At 44.8% G+C, this 23,584-nt stretch overlaps 1 protein-coding gene across 1 annotated transcript in view; it reads left to right on the top strand.

Moving 5' to 3' along the window:
* Positions 1-1,976: 1,976 nt before the first annotated feature.
* Positions 1,977-23,584, top strand: part of GJC2 (gap junction protein gamma 2) — a 45,946-nt gene continuing 24,338 nt past the window's right edge. Inside the window, exon 1 of the mRNA XM_056805166.1 lies at positions 1,977-2,643. The gene's annotated coding sequence lies outside the window, so the exon portion shown is untranslated. The remainder of the gene's footprint in view (positions 2,644-23,584) is intronic.

Here is a 23,584-nt window from a genome sequence, read left to right as displayed (position 1 = left end):
ACATAATAGCATCCATCTACCAGAGTAGCTGTGAGAGGCAGATGAGATCATATCTTAGCATAGCCCCTGGCACATCGCAAGAGCTAGCTAAATCTGAGCTGTTATTATAGCTATTATGAATTCTTTTCAGTTGCTATTTAAGTGGAAGCTATAGGGAATGGGGCAAAATGATCAGAACTCTCAGCACCTCTAAAGCATTTCATTCCACTTTTAATCAGCTCTAACTAAACTAAACTAAACTAAAGAAAGTCCTTTTTTTCTAAACTCTTACCTTCTGACTTAGAATCAGTACAGGTATCTGTGCCAAGGCAGAAGAGTGGTAAGGGCTAAGCAATTGAGGTTAAGTGACTTGCCCAGGGTCTCATAGCTAGGAAGTGTCTGAGGCCAGATTTGAACCCAAGTCCTCCCTCTTCCAGACCTAAGACTCAGACCATTAAGTCACTAGAAAGTTCTTTATATGGAACTAGCTGTGTGACCCTGAACAAGTCATGTTTGCCTCAGTTCTCCATCTCTAAAATGAACTGGAAAAGGAAATGGCAAACCACTCCAGTATCATTCGCCAAGAAATCCTCAAATGGGGTCATGAGGAGTCAACATGACTGAAAAACTGAACAACAACTCTGCCTCCTTGTAGCTTCACTTACTCATTCTTAGTTCTGACAAATAGGGGAAAAAATCCTTCTACGTGTTTTCACCCTAAATATTCAAAGAGAGCTATGAGGTCCTTCTTAAGTCCTTTCTCCTCCAGATTAACCATCCTCAGTTCCTTCTGGCGACCCTCATGGAGCATGATCTCCAGGCTCCTTCCTATTCTGGTCTTCTTCCTCTGGAAGCCTGCTATCCTGTCAGTATCTTTCCTCAAATGTGGTATCTGGGATGTGAAAAAAATATTCTAGATGGAGTTGAAGGCAGAAGACAGTGAGACCATTATGTTTTTCCCTTTGTAGACCGTGTTAATTGATTCAACTTAAGATCTAGAAAGGCTGGGATCCTTTGTGGTTATCATATAAACCCAGTAATGGGAAATTTATTATTTCTCTCTTCCCACCCCAGCCACCAATTCCATTTTAGCTCTGATCATTTTGCAATTTTTCAAAACTTCTCTCCCTGTGCTTCCACTTAAATGGCACCTGAAAAATATCAATAATATGGAAATAGGTCTTGATCAATGACTCATGTAAAACCCAGTGGAATTGTGTGTCAGCTATGGGAGGGGGTAGAAAGAGAAGAGGGAAAAGATACAAATCATGTAACCATGGAAAAATATTCTAAATTAATTAAATAAAAGCTTTCCAAATTAAAAAAATTAAATGGTATTGATTCCAAGGCAGAAGAGCAGTAAGGATTAGGCAATAGGGGTTAAGTGACTTGCCCAAGGTCACACAGCTAGAACGTATCCAAGGCCAGATTTAAATCCAGGACCTCCCATCTCTGGGCCTAGTTCTCAATCCACTGAGCCACCCAGCTGCCCCCAAGCACTTTCTATATGCAAGGCACTTTCAAGGCACTGGGTTTTAAACCTGGCTGGCTTCTTACTAACTTTGTTACAACTTAGGCCAAGGCATCTATTTCCGAGTCTCTGTTTCTTCATCTGTAAGGTGAGGCAGGTGGACTAGACTAGGACTCAAGGACACCTCAGGGTCTCAATCATATAAACCACCTCCTCAGTTATGGGATTTTTATGAGAAAGGCGTTTTGGCAGCCATAGAGCTGGGAGCTGGGAGGCCAGCTATTACCCTTCCCAGGTGATCTAGTGGCAGCTATCCAAGGTGCTGACACTATAGCTGTAGAGTTCATGGATCCTCACTGGGTGCGCCTTGAGCATCCCCTTAGCCAAATACAGTGATGGAAACATAGGAAGAGGGATGAGACGGAGGAATAGGTTAGAACTGCCTAGAGAAAGAGATGAGAGAGACTCCAGGGAATCCAGCCTAGGTCCTAGACCCTCCTGCCTTTCCCGGAACTCTTCCTTGGCCCCTGTCCCAGATGGAGGAGCAGGGATGGACTGAGGAGGGTGGGATTAAAGGAGTCCTGGGGAAGAGTCCCCAGATTTCTAATAGCTCAAATCTTCCCCATCTTTCGTTCTCTTTCCCTCACCTTGTAACCACTCCCCATCCTCCGTCTCTCTCTTCTTTCCCATTTCCCATCCCTTCTCTCTCTCATCCTCTCCCTTTTCTCCTTCCATCCCTGAATCATCCCCTCCCTTCTCCCTTCTTTTTTGCCCTGTATTTTTCTCTCATCTTCCCTTCCTTCTATTCTTCCTTTGTTTCTCCCTTCTCCCTAGTCTTTCAGCCCATCCTCCCCTCCTTTCTCTCCATGCTTCTCATCCTCCTCACTCTTTCCCCCCTCCCTTCCCCCCTCCTTCAGGCCTCCAGGAGACAATCCCTAGGATTGAAGCATCCCCAGGAGCTGCTGCCTTCCAGGGAACAATGGGACCTTTGAAGGGGGGGCTGCCCCTTCCACCATTGTGCTTGGTGGTGAGAGGTGGCCCCGGGTCAGGCCAGAGCTCTGCCTCTGCCCCTAGCACCAGCACGAGTACCAGCCCAGAAGGCAAAAGAATTGACAGGAGACCCAGGCAAGCCAGGCCCGGTGCTGTGTGGAAGAGCAGTCCCTCGTGACTCCGTGTTTTCTTTCCTAGAAAAGGTAGGATGTCACAGGGGAGGGCATCTCTTGGCACTGGGGAAGAGAGATCGTTAGAGAGTTTTACGCCCCTTCAAATTCTTTTCTATTTACTTCTCTGTGTACCTGTTGATCACCAATAGAAGAATGTAAATTCCTAGACTTCAGGGACTCTTATTTTTGTCTCTGTACTCTCAGTATCTTGCCCACTGCAGGTGCTAGATATCAATTTATTGAGTTAAGTTCCCTTCCAGCTCTGACATTCTATGCTCCTTGTTTTATATTCTAAGGTCCCTTCCAGACTAGCATTTTGTGTTCCTTATTCTACCTTCCCTTCTGGTTCTAACATTTTTTGACTCTAAATATGATTCCAAATTCCTAGGCTAACTCTTTCCTGAGGAATGAGGAGAAGAAGGCAGAAGCCTACAGGGGGGTCTAGCTGTGGACTAGGCCCCTATAGGGGTCCCCTTGTTAGGCTAGAGAGGCTCCCACCCAGTCAGGGAGAGCCCTAGAGCTTTCCAAATCCCACCAGTCTTTTCTCTTTCCCTTTTCTTTCCACCCCACTCAAGGCAACACAGGCTGTATCTCTGTAATCCTAGCAGCTGGGACTTCTCACATCTCCACAGGCCTCCAGAACCTGGGACCATGGAAGCTCTAGGCAGAACCCATGATCCATGTCTCCATACCTCCCCTCCTTCCCTCCATCCCCAACCTGCTTAGCCAAGCCCCAGCTGTTGTGTGTTGGGATAAGGTCAGAGACTGATTCCGTGCTTCTAAGAACTAGACTGGGAAAATCCCCTCACTGAAGACAGAACAGATTCTGGATTCTTTTTGAAAAAGCCTAGGGTGAGGGTCTAGAAAGTGGCTGAGGGGGTATAGGATGTTCTAGAAGTCCCTCTGGTCTACTATTCTAATTCATCCACACTCTTCTCCAGTTGCAATGGCAAGGACGAGAACCCTCTGGTCCCCAAGTTCTTTTTCATACTAGAAGTGCTTCTGATTGCCTGATTTCTCTAGAGGAGAGATCTCCAGTTCTTCCTTAAGTCCCTTCTGCTACGATTTCAGTTTTTCTAACTTTCATGGCCACTTCTGAGCATTCTCATTTCTTGAGCTCTTGACAGTTGATGGAGTACTTCCCTCCCAGCAGCCCTTGGAAGGATGCATTATCATCTCCTTTTGCTGGTTGAGGAAACTGAAATTAAGCTGAGGGGGAGTGACTTTGTTGTAAGTAGCTGAGCTGAGAAGCCAGATCTGATGCCTTTTGCACTGGAGCGCCATGTCTCATCCTCTGGCTGTGAGATGGGAAAGGGAAGAGTTAGCAGGTACACACAGGGGAGTCAAGGGTGTGATGGGAAACCCGGGCCAGCAGGGAGGAGAGCTTTATTTACACCCCCATGGAAAGGGTGGGGGTAGAGAGGAAATGGAGAGGGCGGTCATCTGCGATGCTTCAGAGCCACAAAAGGAAAGGGACACAAAGGACACCTTTCTCCCCAGGGGGAAGCTGACCCTCTTGGCCATCTTGGACGAGGCTTGGGGATGATTCACACAGCTCGTCCTTGGACTTTCTCAGAGTCACAGGGGGTGGGAGTGGAGCCTTCCGCCCAGCCTGGGCCCCAGCCCGGGCCCCAGCCCCAGTTCCATGGGAGGAGGCCCTATGGTTAGTCCAACAGCACAGAGGCCCAGCAGCCAGCCCGGGCCAAGGCTGGGGCAAGAGGGAGTCAGAACCACCTCATGGATTCTAAGTAGGTTTTTTTTTCTCATTTTTCTGAGGCCCTCCTTGGGTGGGGGGGAGTCAGCCAATGTGGGGTAGCTACGGGAGGTGGAGGATACTATGGGGGGACTAAATTGGGAGCAAGGAGGGATGGAACTTCATTTTCTACTTGGGACAAGCATGCAAAGAATGCCAGAGTTGGGAGAGATTTTAGGACACAGACTCAGAGCTTGAAAGGGTCTCAAAACTTAGAACACAAATCTGGTCTGTTCTGGAAGGGACCTTAGAACCCAAATCAATGAATGTTAGGATTGGACAGGACTTTAGAACTCAATTTAATTTGACAATCACATATTGTGTGCCTACTATATATATGTATCTAGAACATTTGTACTAGAACATGGAATATCAGAACTGGAAGGAACCAAAGAACTCAGATTACCAGAGCTGAAAAGGTCTCAAGATATTATTTAGTCCAACACCCCCTCACCCCCACTGCTGACATCTTAGTCAGGGAGGGGAATCGAAGTGCTCAAGTTCAGAACACAGTATAATTGCAGGAAGTATCATAATATGGGACATACAGACGGGACACACAGCATGCGTGGGAGTATTCAACAGCAGCATCTCTAAGTAGGACATTTATTCATTCAATTCATTAATTCACTGAACAAGCATATTTTTGGAATGCCCTGATATTTGCCAGTCCAGGTGCGAGGGCACAAAGACAAAGACAAAGCAGGCTCACCTGTGGGGATGGGTAGAGATGGGATGGGGGAGAATAGCATGTAGATAAAGAAATAAATATAAAATATATGCAGGGCAGGAGAGCAATATGAGTCTGGAATGAGTATGATCAGGAAAGGCCTCATAAAGGAAGGAAACAAGTATTTATTAAGTGCCTACTATGTGCCAAGTACTATACAAATATTAACTCACTTGATATTCATAACAACCTTGTGAGTTGTTATGTGCTATTATTATTATCCTCATTTTAACTTGAGGTGAAGGGACTTTTCCAGGGTCTTACAGCTAAATGTCTGCCATTAGTGAATGTCTGAGGCTGGATTTGAATTCTCAGGAGGAAGGAGAGGGAGGGGAGAGAAGAGAAAGAAGATAGGAGGGAAGGGAAGAGGGAAAGAGAGAAGAGGAGAGGAGAGGAGAAGAGGAGAAGAGGGAAGAAGAAGAGAGGTGAGGGAAAGAAAATGGAGAAGAGGAGAGGAAGGGAAGGGAGGGGAGAGGGGAGAAGAGAGGAGAGGAGAGGAAAAGTGAGAAGAGGAGAGGAGAAGAGGGAAGGAGAGGGGAGGGGAAGAAAATGGAGAAGAGGAGAGGAAGGGAAGGGAGGGGAGAGGGGAGAAGAGTAGGGGAGGGGAGAAGAGAGGAGAGGAGAGGAAAAGGGAGAAGAGGAGGGGAGAGGAAAGTCTAGGAAAGAGCATTGGGGGAAGCCCATGGTTAGTGGACATGACATGAATGTTGAATGAAGAAAGGAGGCTGAGAAGTCAGTCTGGTAGGCACATAGGAGAAGCACCAACAGAGAGAGGTGTCAGGAAAACACAGGAGGAGAGGTTTTCCAGAAAGAAACAAGTAGTAAAGTGTCAAAAGCCACAGGGTCAAGAGAGATGAGGACTAAAGAAAGAGCATTTTGATTTAGCAGTTGAAAAACTTAGGGAACCTTAAAGAGACACAGTCAGGAGCCAGATTTAAAAGATGCAGAGGAAAGAAAGGTACACAAGGAGTTTAGATGGCTTTTTATGGGAACTTATTATTGCTAAACAGGAGAGAAATTTAGGATGTTCGATTGGGGGGTTGCAAAGTTAAGTGAAGGTATTTTAAGGATCTTGAAGAGCTGGGCATGTTTGTAGACAATAGAAGATGAAGAGAGTATGAAGATTAGAGAGAAAGGGACTGATCAAATGGGTAAGCTACCTGAGAAAAGAAAAAGGGGATTGTATTAAGGGTACAAGTACAGTACCAGTCCTGGAGCAAGGGTGGAGATAGTACTAGGGGACAATGTTTTGGTGGTCATTTGAGGGAATGGGATTAAGGGTAGGGGGAAGGGAGGGGATGGAGGTAGTATAGCTGGACAAGCAGAAGAGAGTGTCTGAAACAGATGCTATTTGACCCTGGGCGAGTCACTTAACCTCAATTGCCTAGCCCTTGCCACTCTTCTGCCTTGGAACCAATACATAATATCGATTCTAAGATGGAAGGGAAGGATTTTTCTAAATAAATAAAAATAAAGTAGGAATGGAAAGCCAGACAGTGACGGCCATCCAGACTGGCATTTGGAAATGGGTAAGTAGCAAAAGGGCAAAAGTAAAGAAATTTTCGGGTAGAGGATGCATAAAGGCGGACTAGTTAATTAGAGGGTCAAGATTCAGAATAGAAAGTGAAACCAGATAATATGATGGACTACAAAAGCAGAGGGGGTAGCTAGGTGGCACAGTGGGTTGAGTGCCAGGCCTGGAGTAAGGAAGACCCATCTTTCTGAGTTCAAATTCAGTCTCAGACACTTCCTAGCAACTCACTTAACCCAGTTTGCCTCAGTTTCCTCATCTGTAAAATGAGCTGGATAAAGAAATGGCAAACCATCCAGAATCTTTGCCAAGAAAACCCCAAATGGGGTCATGAAGAATCAGACCCAACTGGAAAGACTCACTAGCAACATGAAAGCAGAAAGGTAGAAAAGCTGGAAGTAGTCTTGAGGATGAAAATTAAGTTTAGGAGCATTTTGTCATCTGAGCAATCTCAGAATTCTGCGTTGTGGAGATGGCCACAGAAATGGGTAGCCAGTCACAGATCATGTTATCAGAGACCTCAGAAATCAGCTATTCATTAGGAAATGGAAATCTAGGGAAGTGGATTTGCCCAAGGTAACTCCACCATAAAGAATCTGAGTCAGGATTTGAAACCGGGTCTTTCACCTCCAAATTCAGAGCTGCTCTTTGATAATCAGTCACCAACAGTTCAGAGTGAGGGAGGACGAAGATTGCTATTCTCCAGACTTCCTGAGAGAGGAAAAAGGATCCTTGATCTGGGCCTGGAGTTCTAATGTTTGGAAACAATTTGGGGAACCAGATGGAAGGGTTTAACTCTCTCCTCCTCCCTGTGTCCTTGTCTTCCCTTTATTCACAGACATCAGCTGCTCCCCTGGCTCTGGCTTCAAGTGGCTAAACATGGAATCAGCCCAGGAAAGTGGGGGAGAGGGACAGGCTGAGGGAAGGGGGGGGGACCCTGACAACTGCCAGAGACAGATAGAGGGATAGAGCGATAGAAGAATGGATGGATAGAGATTGGATAGACAGACAGACAGACAGACAGACAAAGATGGACGGATAGATAGATACAGAGAGACAGACAGACAAGCAGAGAGAGAGACAGATAGATAGACAGACAGAGAGACAGTCAGATATATATATAGAGAGAGACAGATAAACAGAGACAGACGGATAGATAGATACAGAGAGACAGACAGACAGAGACAAGCAGAGAGAGAGAGAGAGAGAGAGACAGGCAAAGACAGACAAATAGATAGGTGGGTAGGTGCATAGACAGAGATAGATCAATGGACAGGGAGAGGAGAGGGAGAGGGACAGATGGATAGAGATTAGAAAAATAGGTAGATAGATATGGAGAGATTTCTTTTTCCATCTCTTTATCACCAACTTTGTGGTAGGGGGAAGATCTGAGTTCAAATCAGACATTTACTGGCTATGTGACCCCAGCATTAAGTCACTTAACTATTTGCCTCAGTTTCCTCATCTGTAAAATAAGCTGGAGAAGGAAATAGCGAAACCACTTCAGTATTCTTGCCAAGAAAACCCCAAATGGGGTCATGAAGAGCCAGAAGCAACTGAACATCACCCACCTGACAGGGTTATTGAGGGCAAGTGAGACAGGACAGGTGGGGGTGGCTCAGTGGACAGAGTGCCAGGCTTGGAGATGGGAGGTCAATTGCCTCAATTGCCAGCCGTTATTACACTTCTGCCTTGGAGCTGATGAATATAGATTCTAAGGCAAAAGGTAAAGGGTTTAAAAAAATAAAATAAAAAAATAAAATGAGACAATTTATGCAAAGCCAAATCTCACCCCCCCCCCTTTGTATCAACTCTAAGGCAGAAGGGGGCAAGGGCTAGACAACTGAGGCTTACCCAGGGTCACCAGCTAGGAAGTGTCTGAGGTCAGATTTGAACCCAGTGCTTCCCAGCTCCATACCTGCTGTTCTATCAACTGAGCTCCCTAGCTTCCTCTGCAAAGCCAAATCTTATAGTTCTATAGAAATGTTAGCTAGTAGTAGCAGCAGGCATTTAGTATATGTCTATTGATTGATTCATCATGAGGAAAATGCTTGGTAAAGTTATGGCTATATAAGGAAAGGGAACAAGCACTTACTAGGTGTCTCCTACTATGTGCCAGGCACTATGCTAAGTGTTTTACAAATATCCACAAAACAATCCTACAAGGTAGGTGCTATTATTGTCCCCATTTTGCAGATGAGGAAACTAAGGCAGGCAGAAGTTGAACAACTTGCTCAGGGTCTATGGGTGGATTTGAACTCGGGTTTTCCTGAATCCAAGTACCTTTTTCATGCCAACTGACTCCTTACTATGTGCTGGACTCTGGGCACAAATCTGTGAGAAAGTACAAGCATTGTTACTCCCATTTTATATATGAGGAAACTGAGGTGCAGAGAATTGCAATAATTTGCCAGTGGTCACACAGTTAGCAACAGCAGTGTGTTAGTGAGGTCTCCTGAGGCCCGGTCCAAAGCTATTTTTCCTATTCTTCAGCTGTCTTTCAAGATGGGGTGGGGAAGGGTGGAAGGAAGAAAAGGAAGGAGCCAGCCAGGCTGGAGCCAGAGAAGAGACTCTGTGTGAGTGAGTGAGTGTGTGTGAGTGTGTGTGTGTGTGTGAGTGTGTGAGTGAGTGAGTGTGTGTGTGTGTGTGTGTGTGTGTGTGTGTGTGTGTGTGTGTGCAAGGTAGAGAAACAGTCTTTTTTCTAATAGTAAATGAGCAGAGAAAGGCTGCCTGGGACATATGGACTCAGGAGAGGAGAAGCTCTTCAAAAGTTTTTTCTAAGCAGGTCATGATCTGTCCAATGGGCATGATCTCCAGCAATTCTTTACGGATTCCGGGGCTTTAGGAAGGATAACTTTCTAAGGCAGAAGGATGGAAAGGGCTAGGCAAATGAGATTAAGTGATTTGTCTAGGATCACACATCTAGGAAGTATTTGAGGCCAGATTTGAGCCCAGGTCCTCCAGACTGCAAGCCTGATGCTCCATCCTCTGTGATACCGTAGCTGCTTCCAAGGCCACATTTAAAAATTCATTTCTACTGATTTCTTTTGTTTTCAAGTTGGCTTTATTTCCTAATATATCACTCCCTCACAGTGAGCACCATCCCTTATACCAAAAAGTTTTTAGAAAAGAATGGAATTGGAAGGGAAGCAGCTGAGCAAAATTAATCAATACACCAAAATGTCTGATAGGTCAGAAGGATGCTCCATTCATAGTCTCCCACCGTGGTAAAGAAGTGAGAGAAGCACACTCTCCTATTTCTTTATTATTGCCACTGAGTGGAGACTGAGGCAACTATGTATGGTAACTATTACGTGCATCTTATCCTCCCAGTTCCTGAATTCACTTCATCGCTTTGTCATCTAGCCCACATATGTCCATCTTGTGCATATAGCACCAATCAATTAACAAACATTGAATAATCAAATACTATGGGCTAGGCACTGTACTAGATGTTAAGGACATGAAAACCAGAAATGGAATCATCCCTGCCCCCAAGGAGCTTACAAACTCTTAGAAAAATCTATCAATCTATCTATTCATCCATCCATCTATCTATCCATCCATCTACCTGTCTATCTATCTATCTATCTATCTATCTATCTATCTATCTATCTATCTATCTGTCTGTCTGTCCATCTATGTATCCATATATCTATCTATCCATCCATCCATCTATCTATCTATCTATCTATCTATCTATCTATCTATCTATCTATCTATCTATCTGTCTGTCTGTCTGTCTGTTTATCCATCCATCCATCTATCCATCCATCTATCTATCTATCTATCTATCTATCTATCTATCTATCTATCTATCTATCTGTCTGTCTGTCTGTTTATCCATCCATCCATCTATCTATCTATCCATCTATCTATCCATCCATCCATCTATCTCTCTATATATATATCTCTCTCTATATCTATCTATCTATATATCTATCTATCTATCTATCTGTCCATCTTGCTATCCATATATCTATCTATCCATCCATCCATCTATCTATCTATCTATCTATCTATCTATCTATCTATCTATATATCTCTCTATATCTATCTATCTATCTATCTATCTATCTATCTATCTATCTATCTATCTATCTATCTTTCTATCTATCTATCTATCTATCTATCTGTCCATCTATGTATCCATATATCTATCTATCCATCCATCCATCCATCCATCTATCTATCTATCTATCTATCTATATATCTCTCTATATATCTATCTATCTATCTATCTATCTGTCCATCTATGTATCCATATATCTATCTATCCATCCATCCATCCATCTATCTATCTATCTATCTATCTATCTGTCCGTCTATGTATCCATATATCTATCTATCCATCCATCCATCCATCCATCTCTCTCTCTCTTTCTCTCTCTCTCTCTCTATCTGTCTGTCTGTTTATCCATCCATCCATCTATCCATCCATCCATCTATCTATCTACCTATCTGTCTATCTGTCCATCTGTCTATCCATCCATCCATCTACCCATCTACCCATCTATCTATCTATCTATCTATCTATCTATCTATCTATCTATCTATCTATCTATCTATCTATCTATCTGTCCATCTGTCTATCTGTCCATCCATCTACCCATCTATCTATCTATCTATCCATCAATCTATCTAAGAATAACTACAAAATAAAACTAGGTAATTAAATACAAGATTATTCAAAAGAGAGGGTATTCAGGAAAAGCTTCCTTTAGAAGATGATATCTGAACACTCTGAAAAGAAATGAAGGATTCCACGAGGCAGAGGTGAGAAGGAAGTTCGGTCCAGTCATGAGGAATGAACTCATTGGCAGAGCAAAGACACAGTGATAAGAGAGGGAGCCTTGTGTATGAGGTGTACAGAAAAGGTAAATTTTCCTGAGCTATAGTGTGATAGAAAGGGAATAATATAGAATGAGCCTGGAAAGCTAGGTCGAGATCAGGTTACGAAAGACTACAAAAGTCAAATGGGGGTCAGGGAGGTGGCTTAGTAGATAGTGTCAGACCTGGAGTTGGGAAGTTCAAATCTGGCCTTAGACACTTGCTGGCTGTGTGACCCTTGGGCAAGTCACTTAACCCACTGCTTAGCCTTTGCCCTTCTGTCTTAGAATTGTTACTAAGCTGGAAAGCAAAAATTAAAAAATAAAAAAGCCAAATAAGAATTTCTGTTTTATCTATGAAGCCAGAGGGAGCTGTTGGAGTTTTGGGAGTCGGTAAGCGGCATCATCAGATCTATGTGAAGGGAAATCCTGTTGGCAACTGTGTGGAGGAGAGATTGGAGTGAAGAGAGACTTGAGACATAAAGATCAATTAAAAGACAACCACCATAGCCCAGACAGGGATGATGAAGGCCTGAACTAAGATGCTAGTTATGGGAGTAAAAAGAAGGATCCGAGTTGAGACATGTAATAGAAGACCTCATCAAATGCTTTGTTGAAATTTAGGCAACTTGTGATAATACATGCATGGTCCAGATCAAATTGCTTACCATCTCCAAGTGGGGAGAGGGAGACGGTTTGGACCTTATAATTTTGGGAAATGTATGTTTAAAATGATACTTTATATGTAATTGGAAAAATAAAATATCTTTGAATGAAATTTAGGCAAACTATACCCAGCATTCCCTGGAACCACCAGTCTAGTATTCCCATGAAGAACAAAAAAGAAACTTATCTGCCATGCCTGAGCCTTGGTGAAATTCTGGCTCTTAGAGATCACTGCTTCCCTTTCTAGAGGTTCACTATGCATCTCTTTAATAATACATTTAAGATTGTGGCAAGAACCAAAGTTAAAATCACTGGTCTAAATTTTAAGGGTTCTACTTTCTTTGTTATTTTGTTTTTTAAAAACTCTTACCTTCCACTTTAGAATCAATACTGTGTTTTGGTTCTAAGGCAGAAGAGTGGTAAGGGCTGGGCAATGAGGGGGGTTAAGTGACTTGCCCAGGGTCACACAACAAAGAAGTGTCTGAGGTCAGATTTGAACCCAGGACTTCCTGTCTCTGGGACTAGTTCTCTATCCACAGAACCACCTCGCTTGCCCCCCACTTTCTTCTTAAGACCACTTTTCCAGGTCTCTAGCCCATCTCCTATCCTATGCATTCTTCAAAAATCACAGACCATGGTTTGGCAATCATAATATTCAGTGTGGATGCAGCCAGATCCTGAGTTATCCTCACTGTGGTTCCTTGGTATCTGAATGACTTCTTCTTGGCAGCTTGTAATATCTTTTCTTTGGTCTGATAGTTCTTGAATTTGGCTATAACATTCCTGGGTGTTATAAGTTGGGGATTAAGTACAGGAGGTGATCTGTGGATTCTATCAATCTCCACTTTTCCCTCTTGTTCAAGGATTTCGGGGCAGTTTTCTTTAATAATTTCCTGTAATATAATGTCCAGGCTTTTTCTTTTGTCATGGTCTTCTGGTAGGCCAATAATTCTTAAATTGCCTCTCCTTGAACGATTTTCTAAATCCTCTGTTTTGTGAATGAGATGCTTCATATTTTCCTCAATTTTTTCATTCTTTTGGTTTTGTTTTATAGTGTCTTGCTGCCTTGTGAGGTCGCTTGATTCAAGTTGTTGTATTCTGGTTCTTAAAGACTGGATTTCATCCTTAGTTTTTTGGTCGTCCTTTTCCTTTTGGTCGGATTTTCTTTGGAGATCATCTTTCATCTTCTTCACCTCATCTTTCATCTGCTTTGCCTCATCTTTCATCTCCTTTGCCTCATTTTCCAGCTGGTTGATTTTGGCTTTCAAGACACTATTTTCTGTTTCTAGATGACTTATCTTAGTTTTTAAGTTCTTTTCCCAATTGTCTTCAGCCTCTCTTAATTGTGTTTCGAATTGCATTTTGAGTTCTTCCAAAGTCTGTATCCAATTCGCTGGGATTTCTGATTTTTCCTTTGCTGATCCCTCCCCCTCTGTTTCATTCGCTCTTTGCTCATTACCTGTGCAGAAGCTGTCTATTGTAATTTCTTTCTTCTTTTTCTGTTGTTTGCTCGAGTTTATCCCTTCTTTGCTCCCCGTATTTGGCTGTGCTCTTGCTCCTCTCATTTTGTTTTGGTTTTGGGGCTGTCAGTCTCCCCTCTTGGAGCTTTGTCAGATTTCTTGGTACAGTCTCTAGGGGAGGAATGTTAGCTTCCCTGTCCTCTGGAGGCTTTTGATTGGATTGAGTTCAATTGGGTTGGGCTGTATGTGGTATGAAGCACTGAGGCTCTGAAGACTCCTGGAAGGCTGGGCCACCCAGGCTCTCTCCAGTTCTCTCCAGCTGCTTCTCCGCTGTCCGCAAGTGCCTTTGCCAGCCTCCCTAAACTCTGAGGAGTTCTGATGGAATTATGTTCAACTGGATTGGTCTGGATGTGCCCCGAGGCAATGGTGAGACTGGAGCCTGATGGAGGGACCCAGCCACAGCCCGTTTCTCCCTGGCTTCCTCCCCACTGTCCAAGCTGGATGCTCCGAGCCTGGTGCCCCGCTGCTCACAAGGTAGACCCCGCAAACCAGCACCTTTGCCCACTCAGAGGTTCCCGCTGCTGGTGGGAGTTCAGCCGTCTGGGTTGTGGGGGAGGGGTCCTGGGACCTTCGCTCTGTCTTCCCCTTAGCCCTGAGTATTCTCGGATTCCGGCTTTTGAGGGGGGCGTACCTTTTGATTTGAGTCCAGAAGGAGGGTTCCCCGCTTCTGTCCTGTTGTTCAGCTTGAATTTCGGTGCCCTAGGAGCATTCAGTCTGTATCGGTAAGGAAGGGTCTTCCACGAGGTCTGAACTTTTGCTGCTTGCTAAGCTGCCATCTTCGGCAATCATAATATTCAGTTCTTTCAAGTCTTTGGGATGTTGCTGAACAACATTTGTTATGTGTGCTGGAGGTCCAACTCTGCCACCCCACTTGGGGTTTTCTTCACAGAAATACTGGAGTCATTTGCCATTCCTTTTCCAGCTCATTTAAAAGATGAGGAAACTGAGGGCAATGCAGTGAAGTGACTTGCCTAGGATCCCACAGCTAGGAAATATCTGAGGTCAGATTCGAACTCTGGAAGATTACTCTTCCAGATTCCAAAGCCAGTGTCTATCCACTGTGCCACCTACTTGCCCCCAAGCATTACTAAATTCCAAGTCCTGTGCTAAGTGCTGGGGATATTAATACAAAAATGAATCAGTCTTTGTTCTTACAGAGTTTCACTATATTTTATAGAGGAGATAGCACGCACCAATTGATATATGTGAAATACATTCACAAAAATAAATACAGAGAGGTCAGCTAGGTGGCTCAGTGGATAGAAAGCCAGGCTGGAGAGGGGAGGTCCTGGGTTCAAATGGGACCTCAGACACTTCCTAGCTGTGTGACCCTGGGCAAGTCACTTAACTCCCATTGTCTAGCTCTTACCACTATTCTGCCTTAGAGCTCATACACAGTAGTGATTCTAAGACAGAAGCTAAGGATCCCCTTGAAGGAGCCTTTAAGGAAACTCAGGGTTCTAAGAGGTTGAGACAAATCTGAAAGGATGCTGGAAACAGAGGTTAATAGCCAGATTGTGGCTCTTAAATACCAGGAAAGGGAGTTTTCATTTGGTCGTACAGAAATGGGGAAACCCTGAAAGCTAGCGAGGAGGGAAAAAATTCAGGGTGATGTATCTTGGGAAGATTATTTTGGCAGCTTACATGAATGATAAATTAGAAAGGGGAAAGATTAGAAACAGGAAGACCAATAGAGAGCTTAGTATGATATTTGGGGTAAAAGGAGATGAGGGCCTGCAGAAGCATAGAGGCTGCATGAATAGAGAAAAGGGTTCAAATGGAAAGAATTTGGGGAATAATACTGACATCATTTGACAAATGATTGGCTAAGGGAGGAGTGAGGGAGAAGAGAACCAAAGATGATTTTGAGGTTAGGAATCTGGACAACTTGGAGGAAGATGGTACCCTCAACAAACACACAGAAGTCTGGAAGAGGGATGGGTTTAGAGGAGAAGATAATGAGTTCCATTTTGGATGTGTTGAGTTGGAGATGCCCAAGGGACATCCAGCTCCCTTGGAGTCCTAGGAGTTCATGAATTGCATTCAATTAATTTCAACATAACTAATTTCACTTCAGTTTGATTAATTTAACTCTGTTGTCAGGATACTGGGACTTTATATGGAAAGGTCACAGATTGTCTCACTTTACAAAGGAGAAACTTTGAGGTCTTGGAAAGGGAACTGACTAACAAATTGGTGAAGGGGAGAACCAGAATCGCGGGATGCTAAGGGCTGGGAAGCAACTTGATGATCTAATCCAATTTCCTTGTTTTACAAAGAGGACTCCAAGAGAAAAATAGTCCCATAAGCTAGTGTCAGAGGGGAAGCTGGGATTCGAACCCAGGCCTTCCATCAACTTGGGTTTCTAAGCCAGCGAGCCAGCTCTAGCCTGACCACACTGCAGAATCATAGCTCATGAGATGATACCTTTAGAGTGGGATGGGACTTTTAGAGGCTAGAGGGTCCAGTCTTCCTCCCTCATTTACAGGGGAAGAACCCGAGTCACAGAGACACTAAGGAACTTGCCCAGCATCATAAAGCCAGCGGGCATCTGAGCTGCGATTCAGACCTGGGGCTTTTGGATTCCAAACCCGGCACCCTCTCTGCAAGGCAGAAAGGATACCAAATCAAAATGGAAACAAATTCCAGGTCCTGCCTTCCAGAACTTAGACTCTTTGGGGGAGTTTCCACATTGGCATGAAAATTTGAGGAATAAAGAAACACTAACAACAAGAAAAATCAGGAAAGGCTTCCTGTGCAGACGACATGTTTCAATTTCAATTCAATGAGCATTTATTAAATGCTGCTTGTGTGCTGGGTACAAAATGAAAGCAAACAAGCAAATAATCTGGAAAGGGAGGCAAGTGCCATATCAGAGAGGGTTTTAAATACCAATGGAAAGATTTGTAGTTTCACTTGGAGGCAATACAGAGTCCTTGAATGTCCCAGATTATTGTTCCCATTTTGAAGATGAGACTGAGGGTCTCAGAGGTTGAGACATTCTCCAGAGCACACATCTAATATAGGTATTAAAGTTAAGACTATATTCCAGTTCTTTTGACTGATAGACCAGAATCTTTTCTTAGTCTCTGCCCACTGTTCTACACTGCATTTGATCCAATGTAACTTTTTTCTTTAAAATTATTGCCTTCTGTCTTAGAATTAATACTGTGTTTTGACTCCAAAGCAGATCAGTAAAGACTTGGGGTTAAGTGATTTGTCCAGCTTGTCCACAAGCTAATCGATATGACTTGGTTTATAATATTTGCACAACTGAGTGACCACTTACTTTGTCCTTCTGGCACAGATCAGGGGATGCCCTGGTAAATGTGTAACAACCAGATCTCTTTCTGAGAAAAAGTTTACTCCTGACACACTTTTACGTTTAATCTGCACTGTTAACATTCTACGTTCTGAGTTTAGAAAGCCTGTGGATAAAGGAAAACCCAGGAGTCCAGACAGGAGGAAAAGAATTATAAGGGCATATTTTCCAGCCAGTTGAAGGAAGGAAGGAAGCTCTAAGCTCGGGCACAGTCTAAACTAAACCTTAACCCTGAGCAAAATTAAGCTCAAAGATCCCCCTGAAAGCCACAGGTGAAAGCCATTTGATGAGGTAGAGAAACAGGGATGAGCTGCCTATTCCCTGAGAAACACTGGGGAGAGCCAGGAAAAGAGAACGAATAGGGAGGGATATGGCTGGGTTGGAGGTCGCTAAGGCTCTGAATTTGTCCAAAGCCTCCTGGGAATGAGAAGCCACGCAGCAAGTCTGTCTAGCCAGATTCAATCTCTCCCCATCTTGTTGAGACAGGAGAAAAGCATCTTTCCATTTACCAATGAAAAAGAATTCCCTCCCTCCCTCCCTCCCTCCCTTCCTTCCTTCCTTCCTTCCTTCCTTCCTTCCTTCCTTCCTTCCTTCCTTCCTTCCTTCCTTCCTTCCTTCCTTCCTTCCTTCCTCCCTCCCCCCTTCCTCTCTCCCTTCCCTCCTTCCCTCCTTCCCTCTTTCCCTCCTCCCTCCCTCCCTCCCTTCCTTCCTTCCTTCCTTCCTTCCTTCCTTCCTTCCTTCCTTCCTTCCTTCCTTCCTTCCTTCCTTCCTTCCTTCCTTCCTTCCTTCCTTCCTTCCTTCCTTCCTTCCTTCCTTCCTTCCTTTCTTTCTTTCTTTCTTTCTTTCTTTCTTTCTTTCTTTCTTTCTTTCTTTCTTTCTTTCTTTTTTCTTTCTTTCTCTCTTTCTCTCTTTCTCTCTTTCTCTCTTTCTCTCTCTCTCTCTCTCTCTCTCTCTCTCTCTCTCTCTCTCTCTTTCTTTCTTTCTTTTTTCCTTTCTTACTTCCTTTCTTTCTTTCTCCCCCTCTCTCCCTCTCTCTTTCTTTCTCTTTCTCTCTCTTTAGAGAAAACACAGTCTCTGCTTTCTGGGAGCTCACAGTGTGTGTGTGTGTGTGTGTGTGTGTGTGTGTGTGTGTGATCTAAATCAGTGATTATTGTGCTCAATCTTACATGATGGGCCAGGTGTGCCAGAAACCCAGAGAGATGGAGCTCCCTGTCCAGAGGCCCTCACAGAGTTCAGTACAAGGAACCAGGTGCCCCATCTGCCAGCCTCTCCCAACCATAATAGCTCCTTTCTTCTCACTGAATCAGTCAAGAACCATTGCTTGGCCTCCGGACCAGGCAAGCTCAGAGAGCTGACCGAGCGAACTGTATTCTGCTAGTGGCCAAGAGAGGGAGTCTGTGCCTCTGCAGAGGAGGCAGAGGGCTGGTCCACCCCTTCTCACTGGCCCCCAGTGCCCACAAGCAGCGCCGGGCAGATGCTGAAGAGTCAGACAGACATCCCTGGAGAGAGGCGTGGGGAGGCAGGCTGGACGGACAACAGAGTCAGAGAATCCCTGAAGGCTGGAGTGAGGAAAGTCAGGGAAGATGTTAAAGCACTCATGCCAGAGCTGCAAGGGAAAGTTAGAGCAGTAGAAAGCATCTCCTTTTGGCATTGTAGATAAAGGGCAGAAGACCCGAGTTCAAACTCTGCTTCAGAGACATATTGGTGTAGGACTGTGGGCAAGTCACTTAGTTTCTTTCTGTTTTAGTTTCCTCCTTTGTAAAACGGAGATGATAATAAAACCCCCGCTTCTTAGGATTGTTGTGAGGTTCAGATGAGAACATGTAAAGTGTTTTGTAAATCTTAAAGCATTATATGAATGCTAGCTGTTATTTTATTTCATTTTTAACCCTCATCTTCCATCTTAGAATCAATACTGTGTATTCATTCCAAGGCAGAAGAGCAGGAAGGGCTAGGCAAAGGGAGTTAAGGGACTTGCCCAGGCTCACCCAGCTGGGAAGTGTCTGAGGCTAGATTTGAACCCAGGACCTCCCATCTCTAGGTCTGGCTCTCCATCCACTAAGCCACCTCACTTCCCCCATCCTCCTTATTTTTACAGATGAAGAAACTAAAGTTAAATAATTTGCCCTGAGACCAAGGTCAGATATGAATTTAGGTATTCCAGATTCCAAGCCCAGCAGCCTCGCTTCTCAAGGGTCAGGGAAGGCCCGTTTCAGCTCTTTTGTCAACTTACTGAGCAATCTTGAGCAAATCACTCCTTCTGTGGCTTACTTTCCTCTTCTATAAAATGGGGGGGGGGCATTATGTCGAGTAAAAAATCGTTCTTATATAGACATACACCCCCCCTCCCCCCCCAGTAGCTGGTAGTTAAACATTTAACAACACACCTTTTAGCTGCTCTCTAAACATGGCTTACATTTAGCAGGCGTGCCGTAAAAGGTTCAGGGGAATCCAACCATCACCAGTCTGGACGCCCAGGGACGGGAGGTCAATAATAGTCATTGGCATGCATAGAGGCCTTTCAGGTTTGCGTCTGGAATTTATTTTCGTTATTTCACAGCGTCCCTGGGTGTGAGGGGCTATAGAAAATGGAAGCGATTATTATTGTGATGATGATGATTTGGAAAACCTCCACCTTCCCTCTTAGAATCAATGCCGTGGATTGGTTCTAAGGCAGAAGAGTGGCAAAGGCCAGGCAGTGGGAAAGGACCGAATCGCCTCCTGTGGGGAGTGACTGGCTCGGGGTCCGAGAGGGAGGGCTCAGGCTGGGGATGGCAACTGCCCGGTGATCCGGTGCCCTGCTGCCCCCTTCCCTCCCTTCCCGCCCCTTCTCCTCATCGGAGCCCGCCTGGGACCCGGCGTCTGTGTGCAGAGACTACTGGAAGGAAGTGATGCCCCGAGGCTGGGCAGGGCCAGGGGGGTGGAGCAAGGAGGAAATACCTGGGCAGGGTCCCCGGCTCGGCCATTGTCCCCAGCAGGAAGGGGGGGCTTCGTCAAACGGGGGTCACCGAGTGGCTTCTCCTGCCTGCAGCTGGGGCTTTCTGCCCCCCCCAGCCAGTTGGCTCATCCTCCTGGTCCCTCCAAGCGGCCGCCCACACCCAGCTCGAAAGATGTTTGTTTTTTAGGATAAGAGAGAAGAGAGCCTAGAGGGGAGGGTGTGCTCGGCTGCTGTTCCCGTTCCCAAATGATTCCCCCAGGACCCCGCTCAGACAGGGGAGGCTGAGGATGAGAACATAACCCTGGGCCCAGGCGAGGAGATGGAGCACTTCTCTGCTCCCCACCCCAAGGACTCCCGCCTTTCTTTAGAATGATTCACATTTTCTGGGGGCAGCCAAGTGGTTTCAGGGATGGAGAATCAGAACCCGAGAGAAGAAGAGCTCCTGCTTCTGAGGCCCTTTTCACCCCGCCATCTTCAGGGGAATTTGAAGTCCTACAAAGAGAAATCGGGAGAAAGAAGAAAATCTTGGAGTATTGTTAGATACTGACTTGGCAAGTTTCTTCCTCTCTCTTGGACTCAGTTTTCCCATCTGTAAAATGAGGGGAGGAGAGCAGATCCCATCCAACTCGAATTCCCCATAGCCTACCGTCAATCTCCAACCCTTCTCTTTTGCTGGCTTTGACAATACAGACTCCTCTCCCGAAGACCCTGACGCCCTGATCCAACACAAGTAAAACCCTGTCCCGCCTCTCACTTGAACCCCTGAACCCCAATCTTCACACAGTAACAATCTCGGTGCTGAAAGGGGCCATGGAGGACATCCAGCTGCCTCCCTACATAAGTAGGAATCTCTTTCACAATATCCCTGGACAGGGTTCATCCAGTTGGCATTAAGATTCTTCCAGTGATGGGCATCTCACTACCCCATAAGGTATCACATCCCACTTTTGGACACCTCTCCTCACTGGGAAGAGATTCCTTCTTTGAGCTGAAATCTGTTTCTCTGTAGCTTCCCACTTGGGGCATCTCTACTAACTCTTGTCCAGCAGAATTAATCAAATGCCTTTTCTTTCTTTTTATTTTTTTTTAAACCCTGACCTTCCGTCTTGGAGTCAATACTGTGTATTGGTTCCAAGGCAGAAGAGAGGTAAGGGCTAGGCAATGAGGGTTAAGTGACTTGCCCAGGGTCACACAGCTAGGAAGTGTCCGAGGCCTTCCCATCTAGGCCTGGCTCTCAATCCACTGAGCCACATAGCTGCCCCTTTCCTTATCCTTTCCTAAGACCTGCAGAAATGCAATTTGCACTTAGTTGATTGAAATATTAACCCTATCTATGTTATAAGATCCTGTCCCATTAGATTGCACCTTTAGGAATGGCTAAAGCATAAACTAAAGACAAAAAAAAACCATAGTGGGGAAAAATTTTTTAAAAGGGGTGAGCAGATAAGATCCTTTGGTGAGTGAAGACATTTTCAGGAAGCTCTTCTTCAATATATTTTGTTTTCTTAAACTCATCTCATTCAAGATATGGCAGTAGCTTTCAAAGGGTCTTTGGTCGTCATCCCATGACCATCCTCAGGAAGCCTGGTAGTGAAGTAGGGAGAACATCGGAGATCCAGATTTCCACGGTGACTCTGATAATTACTGCAGGCTCTTGGGCAGGTCGCCTCCCTTCTTTCCTCATCAGTAAACTGAGAAGGTTGAACTAGATGATCTATAAGGCCCCTTCTAATTTTAAATTCACGGTCCCATCCCTCTCTAGGATCCACTTTCTGTTGCTGTGTGACCATTCTCTCAGGCTTGGATGCCATCATTCATTAAATGTGGATTCTGAAGAGGGAGAGAGAGAGAGAGAGAGAGGGAGAGGGAGAGGGAGGGAGGGAAGGAGGGAGGGAAAGGGAGAGAGAGAGAAGGAGGGAGAGAGACAGAGAGAGAGAAGGAGGGAGAGAGACAGAAAGAGAGAAGGAGGAAGAGAGACAGAGAGAGAGGGAGAGAGACAGAGAAACAGAGAGACGGACAGACAGACAGAAGGAGAGACAGAGACAGACAGAGAGAAAGAGGGAGGGAGAGAGGAAGAGAGAGAGAAAGAGGGAGGGAGAGAGGGAGAGGGAGGGAAAGAGAGAGAGAAAGAGAGAGAGAGAGGGAAGGAGAGAGAGAGAGAGAGAGAGAGAGAGGGAGGGAGGGAGAGAGAGGGACAGAACCATAAGTTAAGTGAGTCTGATAGTGCTGTGATAGGTTCTGGTAGATAAGGAGGAGTACAAATGCACACTTGGGCATAAATAACTTCTTCAACATGTACATTGTTTCTTTTTGTGGCCTCAGTGGCCTATTCCAGAGACAGTCTATGGAAAGTTCCAATCTGTCTGTTCTAGAGAGGAGGGACACTTTTTTGGCTAATGACTATTCCTGGATTATGATGAACTGACCACCTACTGTTATGAGTTCTCCTTCTTGCTTCATTTGTGAGAGGAATCTAGATGCAAATTGATCTGGAAGGTTTATAGAAGGAGGTAGCATGGCATAAGGGGATAAGAAAAGATTTGGTGTCAAAGGACCTGGGTTCAAATCCTAACTCTGATACTTACTACCTGTGAGACCTTGGATGAGTCCCTCACCTTTCTAGGCATCAGGTTCCTCATCTATAAAGTGAGAAGGAATGGACCAGATGACCCCTAAGGTCACTATCAACTCTAAGTCCATGATCCTAAGGTAAATTCTATTTCCTTTATATTTCTATAGTTTGTTAAGATTTGGACATCTTAAAAGTTTTCATCACAATAACCCTGTGAGACAGATAGTGATAACAGCCAGCACCTATGTAATGCTTTAAGGTTTCCAAAGCACTCTGACAAATATCTTGATCTTTACAACAATCATGGCAGGTAGGTGCTATTATTTTCCCCATTTTAAGCTTGAGGAAACTGAGGCAAACCAAAGTTAAGTGACTCACTCAGGGTCACACAGGTAGGAAGTATCTGAGGTCATATTTAAACTCTGGTCTTCCTGATTCCAGGACTTTGCTCTCTATCACTGTTCCAACTCACTGCCTCATGAGCAAAAGAAATAGTACATCTACCTTACCGAGGAGGAAACTAAGGCTCACAGAGATAACCATGACTTTCCCAGGACCATACAGCCATTATTAGCGATTAGATTGGGGCTGAGGTCTCTATCTGAAGTCCACAGTTTGTTATTCCAGCTTCATTCTTTTTCTTTCTTTATTGAAATATTTGCATTTTGTTGATGATTAAGAACAGAATTTAGAAGAAAACAATAACAACAACAGAAGAATTTGCCCATTACTCTTTCAAGTATAGCCTGATCTCTTTCTCTTCCCAATTGGTGTCCTGATATTAACTCCCCCCCCTCTGTCCCTCACACTCACTCTTGTCCTCTTCCGTTTATCAATTTACACATTTAATGTGCATTTATACTCCTCATCTACCCAGAACCTACCACAGCACTATCAGACTCCCTTGACTTATGGTTTTCTCCCACTGGCTCTGTCTCTTTCCCTCTGTCTCTCTCTGTCTCTCTCTCTGTGTTTCTCTTTCTCTCTTTCTCTCTGTCTGTCTGTCTGTCTGTCTCTGTTTCTGTCTGGTCAGGACCCTGTACTCTATTCCCAACACAACTTCATCTTCTCCCTTTCCCGCCTCTCACCCACATCACCATTGGGACCCAC

The sequence above is a fragment of the Monodelphis domestica genome, chromosome 7 (assembly GCF_027887165.1).
Source record: "Monodelphis domestica isolate mMonDom1 chromosome 7, mMonDom1.pri, whole genome shotgun sequence".
Classification (NCBI taxonomy): Eukaryota; Metazoa; Chordata; class Mammalia; order Didelphimorphia; family Didelphidae; genus Monodelphis; species Monodelphis domestica.
This window is presented reverse-complemented; position numbering and strand designations above follow the sequence as displayed.